The sequence below is a fragment of the Camellia sinensis genome, chromosome 13, assembly GCF_055761805.1.
Source record: "Camellia sinensis isolate YWXY chromosome 13, ASM5576180v1, whole genome shotgun sequence".
In the NCBI taxonomy this organism is placed as follows: Eukaryota; Viridiplantae; Streptophyta; class Magnoliopsida; order Ericales; family Theaceae; genus Camellia; species Camellia sinensis.
The window spans coordinates 120,879,105-120,892,354 of record NC_138973.1 but is presented as its reverse complement, the minus strand read 5'-3'; the positions used below and the strand labels follow the sequence as shown (position 1 = coordinate 120,892,354).

At 34.1% G+C, this 13,250-nt stretch overlaps 2 pseudogenes across 1 annotated transcript; both read right to left on the bottom strand.

The window, feature by feature from the left end:
• Nucleotides 1-7,717: 7,717 nt before the first annotated feature.
• On the bottom strand, nucleotides 7,718-10,361 carry LOC114292003 (urea-proton symporter DUR3-like; annotated as a pseudogene). The gene is made up of 2 exons (XR_014349501.1): nucleotides 9,107-10,361; nucleotides 7,718-8,091 (listed from the first exon to the last, which is right to left on the bottom strand). The product of XR_014349501.1 is annotated as an urea-proton symporter DUR3-like (transcript).
• A 2-nt stretch (nucleotides 10,362-10,363) lies between these two features.
• LOC145788938 (urea-proton symporter DUR3 pseudogene) lies at nucleotides 10,364-11,174 on the bottom strand (annotated as a pseudogene).
• Nucleotides 11,175-13,250: the final 2,076 nt, after the last annotated feature.

The window sequence follows — 13,250 nt, the reverse complement described above, 5'->3', positions numbered from 1 at the left end:
CGTCTAGCATTTTCCTGATTTCTTCAAGAGTTTCATCCTTGGCCTGATAATAATTCACAAATACATATTTGTTAGCCCAGAGTTGTTACAATAGCTAATGAACAAAACAATACAAGATTTGACATTTGAATTACAGTTTTCTACTTACTTTCTCATAATACAAATGTTCACATTTTGATCTTGTTAAACCTTGAATCTGCAGGGGACTGAAATGAGATTTAAACTGAAAGACATTTGCAAGAGTAAAATAGTATCACTTATAAGTTAACTTTTATGACTATAGCCTTTTACATTATTAGCTAAAAGTAAGTAAAATAAATTATAAATTTATTTGGTACAACTTTTGATAATTTGTGCAAAAAAGTTGAATCTGTTTGATTAAATAAACTGCCACATAACTTTTTTTCTAATAATTAAGACAAAAGAAATGAGACTCTTCTAGCCAGACTTATTGAAGGGTTTTAGTTAAAAAGAGCTATAAATTATGAAGAATTTTTTTTTCTTTTTTGGGGTCAAATAAACTGAATAAATCAAATAAGTTATAATTTAAAATTACAATTAAACATTATTAGTCAACCTTTTTTAAGTAAATAAGCTGATTTATAAATAATAATACCAAAACATTGTATATACAATAAATGAAAAAACCAGCACAGTTGAGGCTATTAACCCGACCAACTTAGGTTGCACCAAGGTATTGTATAATTGTCTAAGATCAGCTTCGTTGTTTTGGACAGGTGCACTTTATCCTGGCATGGAGTATTTCAATTGGTCCAACACTTTGAGCAAAAATCTGTATTGCCTAGTAAATGGGGCTACTATAAACAATTAGGTAAATTCTACTCACCTCCCTTGAGAGGTGAAAATATAAAATAGTAATTCTTGTATTTTTGTTATAATTACATCAATTTTCCTTACATTAATGATAACGTTAATTGACCTAACAAGAAGACATTTTTTGTTGGCACTTGCGTATCATAATGAAATTATCAATTTTTCACACGAGAGATCAGTATAATTTACCCAAATGATTAATGTCAATGATATGATATCAAAATAAAGAGCACAATACTTACATAAGAATTGTTGTCAAACTCTATGTTAAATGATTTACACAATGAAATTAATGAATGGGTAAGATTAACGAACCATTAAAAAGATTGGCCAGTAAAATGGAACCAACTAGTAAAATAATTTGAGGATTGGCCAGTAAAATGGAACCGACTAGTAAAATAATTTGAGCTCCATCAACAAAAGAAATAAGAAAAAGAAAAAGAAACCATAAACCATCATTGAAAATGAAAATTAACAATCATTGGATAGGCATAATCAAGGTTTTGAAAAGCAGTGGCGGTGGCGGTGGCGGTGGCGGTGGCGCGGTTGCGGTTGCGGAGTGTAAAGGCCGTAGCATAACGGTTGCGGTAACCGGAACCGTGAATTTTTTTATTTTTCGCACAATTTGAAAAAAATTTACCGATTTGCATATTTTTTTTCCATAATCATATTTATTGGATTTAAAATAAATATTGATCAATTTTTGTAAAATTTTTAAGTATGATCTAATATATTTCATATTTTTAAATCACTATAAATTGAGTTTTTTACATTTTATTTTAATAATTAATGACTTTATATTATACAAAAAAATCAATCACTAACTATTATATATAAGATAAACAATGACAAAAGTAAGAGAATAAATAAGAGCCTAAATATATATGTACACATTTTAACCAAGCCAAATAGATAATGACTGTACTTATTATTATTATTATTATTATTATTATTATCAAGCAATATAGATAGACACACACAAACAAAATGGTTGAGTGATAGCAGCTGAATAGAATAGCATAGGTTTTACAGCTTCAACAAATCAATAACATGTTCTTCATCTTCTCTCTTCTCTCTCTCTCTCTATCTCTTGCTCCTCTATCTTCCCTCTTCTCTCTATCCCTTTTCCCCCATTTTCAGTTTTTTTTTGTGTGTTTTTTTCGAAAGAAGCAGTTCGGAACCGTTATGTAACGGTGTGTAACAGGCCGTTACAGCTGTTACAACCGTTACAGCACTGTTACGACCGCTACGGCGGCCGCTACGGCCGACACACCTGTGAATCTCAATCACACTGCAAAAGCGGCCGTAACGGGTGGCGGTAACCACCACAATTGTTACGTAACGGCGTTACATAACGGTTGCGGCCGCTTTTTAAAACCTTAGGCATAACAAATAAATAAACAAAAGTAAAGAAGAGAACGTAAAAATGGGATTGATTATTCCAATTTGGGAGTTAGGGGACAAACCTCGAAATAAAGGAAAGTCCCCAAATATACATTTATTATATCAGTTGTCGACACCATCTCAAATACACCAATGTAGCGCTGCCTCAAAGGGTCAAACAATGGTACAGCCAGAGATTGCTCAATATTGCAAATGATAGCACGATCGCGCTGTGGATACTCTTTGCAGGAGTAATACTGCACATTTGGAGTAGACTCTCACTGTTGATGCCGAAACACACAGCCATGGAGGCCAAGATGTTCGTCACTCACTCAATCGACATCAAATTCATAATCCAAAGATATCAACCTATACTGACAAAGTCCTTCATCAATCTTGTTAAACCAAAAGGTTGGTGTCGAGTAGTAAGTAAACGCTTGCCCCCAATTTTTATGACTTTCCAAAACTGTATAAAAAATTGGGTACGGTGCCAGCAAAATACTATGTCTTTAAAGTAGGATTTTATCTTCTCCAATCAGGGTTCCATCGATTATCTCTGTACAATTTTGCAAATTTCCAAGCCCCCCCTCCCATCCAAAAAAAAAAAAAAATACAAGGCAAAGTAAGAATAAGGTAACCAACAAGAAAAGAAAGTAGGTAACTATCTACTAATCTAATCTAAATCTTAATATATAATTTTTTTTTTAACGTACTGTTTGCACCATAAATATTTTTCTGTCTATTAATCTTATTGATTTTGGCTTATCGATTGTGGCCAAATATAATTTTATTAATTGTGTCCTGTCAATTGTGGCATGCCAATCATGGCCAAATCTAATCTCATTGATTGTGGCTAATTGATTTTGGTCTATCGATTCAGACCATAAATCATCTTTAAAGACCTACTATGACCACATTATTATTATTCTTATTATTTGTTTTGTTATGGTTCACAAGTGATGAAATGGGCTTAGAAAATGGGGGCAAGTTGGCAACGTATGGTAGTTTGTAGCACTTTGTAAGGAATGTGGCTTGATTTTGTTTCATGAAGTGGCCAAACTGCCTCCAACAGTTATACTTCGAATAGGAAACTGTCAATTGTTAATCTACAAATAGGTTGAAGACAGATTGGAGAAGGGATGAACAAATCGTCAAACTTATCATAGTTTTTTTTCCTTTATCTTTAGGAGTAGTCTACCTTAATTCTTAGAAGTAGATTATCTTAATAGTTTTCTCTGTAATTTGTGACTTGTAATTCTTGTAAACTTAGATAATTTCATCTGGAGTTTTTTTTGTTTATTTGGATACTTCACTCTTTCGATTGTTAATTGTTGCAAATAAGTTCATGTACTTTCAAAGCATTTAGAACCTTTACACAGTCGTTTGATTGTCTGTTTGGTTGTTTGGTTAAAATTGTTGTTAAGTCTTTATCGATCAATCCTTAGCATAATTTTTTACTAACAATTTTTGGCACGTCCAGTGGGACATCTTCCTAATTTGGAATGACGACAAGAATTCGAAAGCAAGATGAAGTACAAAAAGATCTATCTCGTAAAACACAATCACATGATGTTCCAATAAGTAAATTTCCAAGGAATGACGTCTCGAGAAAAATAGATGAAATTATTTGGTTTTGTGAAGATGAAATGTGTTGGCTTGAGAATGAAATTTTATATTTACAAGAAAAAATTGATTATCTTGATTGGCAAAAATTTCAAACAATAGCGCCATTGTCATATTATTTGAGGTTGGCAACACAAAATCATTTTCATAAAGTGATTGGTCAACTTGATAATCAAATTGACCAATTTGAGATTGAAATTCATCAACAGACGGAAATATTGAAAATTCTTACAGAAGTCAAAATTTGTGGCTTTTCAATTGTTCTTTCCACGCCTTTAAAGGTTGTGAATGATGAAAAAGTTAATTCATCAATTGTAATGGGTGAAAAAACAAAAGGCCATGAGAATAAAAATTCGATGGCAGAGGGGCAATTTTACAAGGAAGAAATATTTTTTGGGTTTTCAAAAAATATTTATGACACATTAATGTGTCAAAGAAAAAATCAGCCTTTTCTTGCAACTCTTAGTCTAGAGAGTGATGTAAACAATTTGGTTAAAAAGTGTGATCTTAAACCAAATATGACTGAAAATGATGAACAACTATATGTTCATGAATTTAAAATTTTTGGCATTGTTCAAGATGTCAACATGCATGAATTTTTAAGGTCATTTATGGTTTTTGTTATTCAAAATCTTTTTTGGATTTGTGGATCACATCAAAGCTTGTTTTTTTATGAAATGGCTAACAAGAGAACACAGTCCAAAAAGTTATAGAAATATATTGCAAATTGTGATTTCTTGATTGGCTATTTTCTAACTGTTCGAAAATAAAACAAATTAAAATTCCAAATGTTTTTTTTTAATGTTTAGAGTGTCTACCAGTGCCAACATTGGAAGATTATTTTGCTCCAAATAATAGGCCAACTCTTGGTTTCACACTTGGTTTATGCATTGCTCTGTGGATTAAGTAAATACACTGTCGATTGAAGCAATTTACTACCAATTTAGAAACTCAGTCATATATGGCCTACATTGGACTACATTTGTGGAGGATACACAGTACATTTATAATATGGCCAAGAATTTGGCAGCTATCTTATTAACATGTGCTTACAATAATCATTTTTATAACCATTGTTGGTTAGTAAAAAAGATTTATTTTGGTTATGATTTTCGACAAGTGTCAAATCAATTTTATATACAACTCTTCAAGAATTCGAGGCTTCTCATTCTTAAAGAGTTGGGGGGCATTGTCTGCACCCATTTTCGTAAAATTCCTATCGACAAGTGGATTAATCTGATGATAACACGTGGCATTGAAGTCAAAATGAAGTCTTTCAGCAGTCAAGGGGCTACGTGGTGTGAAGGACCTGATCATGTGCATCAATTGGTTGAGAGGGTCATGAGCTAGATATCAATTGGTTAATTGGCTTGGTGAACTGATTTATAGGGGACCATATCTATGAATTGGAAAGCTTTCCTCCGTTGATCATGCTCATTAATTGAAGGGAAATTGTGTGATGACATGGCTGGAGGTTTAAAAGTGGAGTTGGGTCAAAGATAAAAAGTTTAAAGAAGCAAAGGAGGTTACAAACTGTAATGGGCCTTAGTAAAATATTTTCCTCTGTCGAAGGTAGTGCTAGAGATCATGGGGGGCATGTGGCAGGTTTGTGTGAAATGCTGGAGAAAGATGAAGAAGCAGTTGCAGCAATTGAGAGAGGATTGGCCAGCAAATTTCAAGGTTGGATCATGGGCTAGAGTTTCAAGGGAAAATATAAAAGCTGCAAGTTTGCAGAGAGAATGGACATGAACAACTCAACAACACTTAGCTGTTAGACTTAAGAGTAGCTCTGTAATTTAGGAGTAGTTTCTCTCTTTAATTTGTAACCCTTGTAAACATTGGTGGTTTCATACTGAAATCATCCTTAGTTTGCTTCGTTTACTCTGTTTGATTTGATCTTACTAATTGTTTGATTGTTTAGTTAAAATTATTGTTTAATTCCTGTCGATTGAGAGTTCGCATAACTTTTACAAACACATACCTACTACTTAAGCACATGTTAGAAATGCTATGTATTACCGTTTTGTTTTGTGTCACCTATTTCATATTTTCCCTATATTTTAACAGACAATAGGAGTCGAGATTTTCTTAGAGATAAAACTGACGAAAATAGAATTAAATTTTTTAATAAAAAAAGAAAAAGAAAATTAATAGTGAGTGTTTTAATAAGACACTGGTTTAATAGAGAACCAGTAAATAATAGGAACATATGATATGAGATGAGAGAGAAACTAACCGAACAAGCGAAGCGGAGGAGGAGGAAGTTCGCGAGGGTTGTCCTCGCTGGCAGAGCAATTGGTGGGTCTTCGCAACACTAGCGGCCAAAGTGTTACTCTATATGCCTGGTTGTGACCTACTATATTAAAGGGAAATTCTATTCCGGGTATGTAAATATACACTTTTGGTTGTGGCCTACTATATTATTAATTATTAGTTATGATGTATTATTTATAACATTATTTTAAGACTTATTATATTTTTAATTATTAGTTATGATATATTATGATTTTATTTATAATATTATTTTAATTATGATTACAGAGTTATTTAGTCATACTTAATGCGATATTGGTTTATAACTCAAATTTTTTTTTTTAAATTAGGACCTCCTATAGTATTGAGTTAGGTTATTTGTAATAATTAAACTCACAAATGACATAACTTGCCTATCGTACCATAGTATTACCTATTTTTTATAAGGAGGAGGATCCTCTCCAATTCAAAATCTAGATTGGAGAGTGCTGTTTGAGCCCATGGCGCCCACCACGGGTCCTGTTTCAATGATTGAAATCGTCATTTTATCGAGCACTCTGTGTATTTTATTTTAAAAAAATTGTTATAAACAAAATATATTATTTGTTTTTAAAAACATAATTATCACCTTTTTTTTTTTTTGGTAGAAAACGCAATAAATTGAACAAGTTACAGTTATCGGATCAATTTAATTTTTTGTGAATGAAACACACGAAGTGTCCGACAAAATGAATAATTCAAATTATCGAAACAAGACCCGTAATAAGTCTCACGAGAACAAATAGCACCTTCCAATCTAGAGTTTGGATCAAAAGGGAGCTGCCTTAGAGGTGTATATCACAACCTTTCCCAAATTGGACATATTCTTTTCAATATTACACAAACTAAATAGAGTAATATTACACAAACTATTAAGAGTCAATTTTGGTATTGAAAAAGACAAAAAAAAAAAGTATGTAAAAAAGTTAAAAATTCATTTCCATTCTCTATATTTTTGAATGTTTTTCGTAAAAAATTATTTCGAAACGCTTCAATTCTTTTTCAAGTCATATTTTAGCAAAAAAATCACTAAAAATATACTTCCCCAACAAATCATAGAATTTTTATTTGCTGACATTTATCACATTATTAAAGTGAACATAAACTCTCAACACTCAAGTCATTGATTCGAGTTTTGAAATCTCTTTTCCTATTTGTTTCCCTTTTCCTAACCAATGATAATTCTTTTCACTCTCACCTTCTTCTCATATGCAACTTTTTATTTTTTCTTTTTATTTATTTATTTATTTCATGTTTTGCTTTTCGAATAGTAAAATGATTTACTTCTTAATTATGTTCATTAATCACTATTTTTTTTCTCGATAATAATATCATAACATCTTTATTTTTCAGTATATGTATAAGCATCTCTTATAGTACCTCAAAGAGGGAGGGTAGCTGTGTCAGAGTCAAAATTCTAATCCCTATTTCAAGAGATGGATGTTTCCTTAACCCAAATGAGCAAGGCTCAAGAACAAATCTATTTTTTTTTTTTAAAACTGAAAATTAAAGTGCAAAAAACACCCTGCTACCAATCCTAAGGTGGAAACCAATTGTTGTTACACTTTTCATTTACAAGACCAAATTTTATCCCTTTTTGACCTCATCAATTCAAAATCCAAGCAGAATTTTGTGCCACTCATTAATGCTGAATTGGGTGAGAAATGTTTTAGGGAGGGACAATGTGAGCATCTGGCTCTGATGCTTCATTTTTCTTGGCCTTCCCTTTCTCAAGCAAGTAACTTTTTTCTGCTTCAGGTATCGCCAACATGATCGTATGCAGCTTCAAATTCAATTCTTCAAGCTTTTCCATAAACCTATCATTTGTAAACATGCCAAGAATGACGCTTTGGATAGTTTGCTAGCTTTCTATCAATGGCAAAACTATAATTACAATTGATCCAAGTGTACCCCATCCCTGCTATTGCTATGATTGCTCAGAATGTGAAGTACCCTTTGCTGAATCAGTTCCCCCCAAAAAAAAACACAAAAGAAAGAGTATATGTTAGAAAAACAGTATTTTGTGTGATACTATAAATGTCAAACAGTAAGAGAATTGAAACAATTGAAGTATAACATGAACTCTTATCAAATAGGAAAACAGAAACTGTTTTGTGATTCTGTGAATAATAAAAACACAACATTGAAGCAATAACCGTATGTATAAAACAGAGAACAGAAAGAACCCACAGACTGTTATGAACAAAAACATAAACGATCAAGGCTAGTGTTTAACATTATGTCCTTAAAACAGAATTTGTCTGTCACACTTTTGTTTTGGCTCAAATATGACCAAAAACCATGTACAAAACCAATTTTCTAACATATATACAATTAAAAAAAATGCTTGCAAAGTGAATATTTCAACAACCAATTCACATCTTTCCTTTTCCATTTTTCATTGAATCAAATTTTGAATAATTGCCTTGTGCTACCAAAGAAAATGGACTAATCTTAATGTGGTTTGGTTTCCATTGTTCAAAAAAATAAGAAGAATCCAAATGAAGGAACAATACCAGTTATTTAGGCTGAAAAATTGAAGGATTTTTTACTTGTTCAGCAGCTAAAAAAAAAAAAAAAGGAAGGGAGGGAGGGCGTGAGGGGGGGGCATGTGGCATATATTCAATCATGCCAGATTGAAGCTTCCTAGCAAACAAAATTTTTTATTGAAAATGTAAACGTTTCAATGAGGCTAATCATGCAATTCTCCAGCTTTAAGGATGCTCAAATGAAAAGCCAATATTAAACTGGTGTAACTTAGTATTGAAACAAATTGACTGCTTGTGCAATTGATACAATTTCAACAAGCTTATCTGTAAAAGAAATTTTGCCCTTCTAATTTATGGGAATTGAGTTTTTGCCTTCGTGATGGATTTTCATTTTAATTTTGGGTAATGGCTACAAAATAGAAGGGATAAGCATTCATGTGCTACAAAAATGTGAATAGTGTCAAAACACTAGTTGTAGAATTTACCTGCAGGTAGAGAGTAGAGGCCACAACAAAACAATCATAACAGTGAAACCAACACCCATTTCACAATCCACACTTCCGCTCTTATCAGCTTTTCCTCCTTGAACTCCTTAGCTGGCAATTCACTCTTTTCCTTCCCAACCATAGTTATCTACTTAGTAGTATCCCAATCATAGTTTTGAGGCCACAAAAAACTGCACACAGCATGAATCGCTCCACAAGTAAGAATAGATACAAGGTTTCCAGCAAGCGTCGGTGCATTCCTTCCAGTTGTGTCAAGATTGACCCTACCATACTCAACGCTCGCAACTGATAACCAAGTGATAATCCCAAGAATGCAACCAATAGTCGTCCCAAGGATGGCACCGATTGCATTTGCTTTTCGCATAGAAGCGTGAAAGCTATGGGAAGAATGGTTGAGCCAATAAAGACTCCCATGGTGAGGTACATCCATCTAATGAAACTCTAGCCTTGCTTAGTATTTTATTGCTAAAAGTCCCATGAAACATCCGAAGCCTAGGACGACTCCCCTTGACACACTGAGGATTTGCTTTCCAGTTGCATTCGGGTTTATGTAAGTGCGGTGGATGTCATAAGTGCATAAGGAGGAGACTGCTATTAGTTCTGATGAATCGGCATATGTCACAGCAATGTTTTTCATGTGGCATAAAATTCAGAGTTCATAACAGAATACTGAAATATTGGAGCTTACAGATTTAGCACATATTAGAACAAAGAAAGAGTGAATTGGCCAGAATGTAGGGTCCTGAAAATTAAACTGTTGAAACTTCACTAAACAAAACTTCAACTGATATTTGAATAAGGTAAACGTTTAGTATTGCACATTTTAGAAGCCCCAAAAGTCTGAAAAATTGAAATTATGGGACTATTAAATTTGCATAGGGAAATTGTCCGAAGTGGTAAATGTAAATGTCCAAAATTCTGAAACAGCTGAGAATGAAAAAATGAAAAAAAAAATGGAATGCTGGAACTCAAATGGTGATTGTAATAAGATCACCAATTGGCTTAGCTCATTTAATTTTGAGGGCTTTCAATTGATATTGGGGATGACACTTAGACATATGACCCACAAAGGTTTGAAACTTACAAAATCTCTACCAAGCTTCATAAGAGTATTGATGTACTTTTTGAACTAAAAATGTAGTCTTACTATACTGATATTAGCAAGATCGTGATCTATATAATGCTCAATTCATGTCATCTATAGATTTGAAAATGTTATCTAGCATTGCTTGAAACTTACATAAAAAGCATAGTAAATAGAAGAATAGATCCTCCTTTTCCCATCAAAGCAATAGCTATTGCAGGAGGAACAAGTCCATGACTGGCCTCGTTTGCCGTTATAGGTAGATCAAGGGCTAGTGCTCTTAGTCCAAGTGACGTGGCTAGAGAGAACAGTACAGCAAACCAGACCAACCCGCCTAACAAATAGCCCTTATGAGTCGATGAAGGCCTTGCAACAATAGCACTTACCCAATATCCCTACACATCCAAATTAATTCTTTGTTACTTAACCATTGGATAAGGTAGATATAGGGCCAGTGCTCACTTACATTGTCAACAAACACGGTACAAAGTTGCCAACAATGTTAATTATCCCAAAGACGAGCCCTCCAGAACTCAACATCGTAAGGTAAGAGCCCTTGTTATTCCCGCTCACTGGCCCACAAGACTGGCCATTGTGGGTGAGTGGCTCTTGGCAGACTCTTGATTTGCTTGGAACCTCAAGCAGACGATGGTATACAATACTTGGGCTACCAAGCTTACTGCTTGATGTGTAAACTAAGTATACAAACACAACTAAAACAACGTGCACTGAAACCAAAGACAAAAATAATAGAGCTCATATAAGCACCAAATGTAACTGGAAAACAAGATTACAATATAAAGAGCGAAAATACCTGTTACTGAATGTATGTAACTTGCCAAGAAGCCCCCCTGCAAGTGTGTAAACAATTACGCCAAGTGGGATTAAAAAACTTGCAGCGTAGATGTTCACTCCAGTGAGTGCATTCATGACAGCAGAGCCACCAAGAAGAAGCATGGCCATGACAATTGTAACGCCCTCGAAAATAAACCCATTAAATATATATAACATCAACATGCAATGTTAAAAAGGAAACAGTTCATTATAGTATTCATCAGAGTCTTACTAAACAAAAGCATTACATGTAACATCAAATTAAATGCCCTACAGGCTTACATCTTTCCAAGCCAACACTTGGACACAAAAGTATGAGTTCTAACTCAAATACAAATAAAGCCCTAGGCTTGTGTGTTTACATGTACTAACAAATGAAAGCAAATAACTGAAAATAGTCTTCAAAATCCAAATCCTTCCAAGCTAAGTCCTTGGAAGTAGCTTATCACCTGAACCTAAAAATGATGTTCCCATATAGGGTGAGCCACAGCCCAGTAGAAATATACTAAACCAAATATAAGTATTGAATAAAGCAATAGCATTCAATAGATGGTTAACCAAGATAATCAATTACATCATTATCCAATCTCATGACACTATTGTCAACGACACGTTTCACTTTCCAACATTATCAATATGGCTCAGAACCTGGCCAAACTTACAACAGTGAATTATATATATCATATTCACATTCTTCCAATGTCAACAAACAAATGAGACTCAAGCTCAAATCAAAACACTTCATACTTCCAGATTGATACATATTTTAGTGCTGTATCAATAAAAAAAACACTTCTATATAAATAAGCACACATAAAAGTGATGCTAATAGAGTCCATCCCCTATCTCCTCCCAAACAAAATCCGGTTTAGAGATCCATCCCCTATCTTCCCCTAAACCGTGGAGTACATCCCCTATCTCCTCCCACACAAAACAATGTATGCAAATGCAATGCTCAATCAATACACGTATTTTCTGTATTAATGCAATAGTCAAAATTAATGACTTAACCAATGTGATTAGTTTCAGTTATTCCTAATCCACATGCAATGTCTACAACAATCACGACTATCCTCCACCGATAGCCCAAAACAGTTATTTCTAGACTAGAAATAAATATAACAACAATTCACTAGGCGAGTGGTTTAAATTACCCCACCACACCATTTAATCAATGAATTCCTCAATTTCATGAATTTAACCAAATTTTCCCAATTCCATGAATTGATTATACAAATTAATTTATTAATACAACTAGGGTTTTTCCCAAAATTACCAAAGTACCCCCAACATATCAAAATACTAAAACTTAGAACAAAACTTATAAGATGGAGTAGGAAATCCCTACCTCGAAGAAATAGCCCCAAAAGAGAAGATGGAGATGAAGACCCAAACTCCAAAGTGCTCCAAACTACCAACAATTCAGATTAAAACGAAGCCCTCGACTCACACACTCTTTTTAATGAAGGATCTAGGGTAGAAACACACCCTAAGTGGATCAAATCTAAGAGAGAAGGTGAGCAGGGTGAGAGAGAAGTCGGACCTTAGGGTTTGGAATCTAAAAAGATGATGAAAAACTGATTAAAAACCCGCTGCTGTCTAATTAAACTGGACAGGCTCGCTCGAGCGAAGACTTGGTCGCTCGAGCGACCAGACACAAGAAATCCTCGCTCGAGCGAAGAAAATCTCGCTCGAGCCAAGAATGCAATACTTCAGGTCTATACTAGACGCAAACTCTCGCTCGAGCGACCAAACCCCGGCTCGAGCGAAGAACCAAAAACAACAGCTCGCTCGAGCGACAAACTCCTCGCTCGAGCGAAGATCCAAAATTCTGGACAGCAACACTTGGTTTCTAAACCCAACCAACCTGAAACAAACCTGCCCAACACATCCTATAACTCCAAATGAGAAAATAAGGGACAACAACAACAATAATACAATGACAGAATCTACGGAACCTAAGTCCGGATACAATAATCAAATGGGAAAAGACCGGGGTCGCTATAACAATGATGTTTGTCAAGAAACACAAGATGAGCAGCAGTTCCCCATCTAAAGCAACAGAAAGATAGCCATCAAATTCAAGGAAATGAAGCTTTTTAATGAGTAAAATGATCAAAGTAGCTATGGCATGTTTTGTGTGAATCATGACAACTATGTGACGTTGCCAGAAAGAACGGCATAGCAAACCAGACCAATCCACCC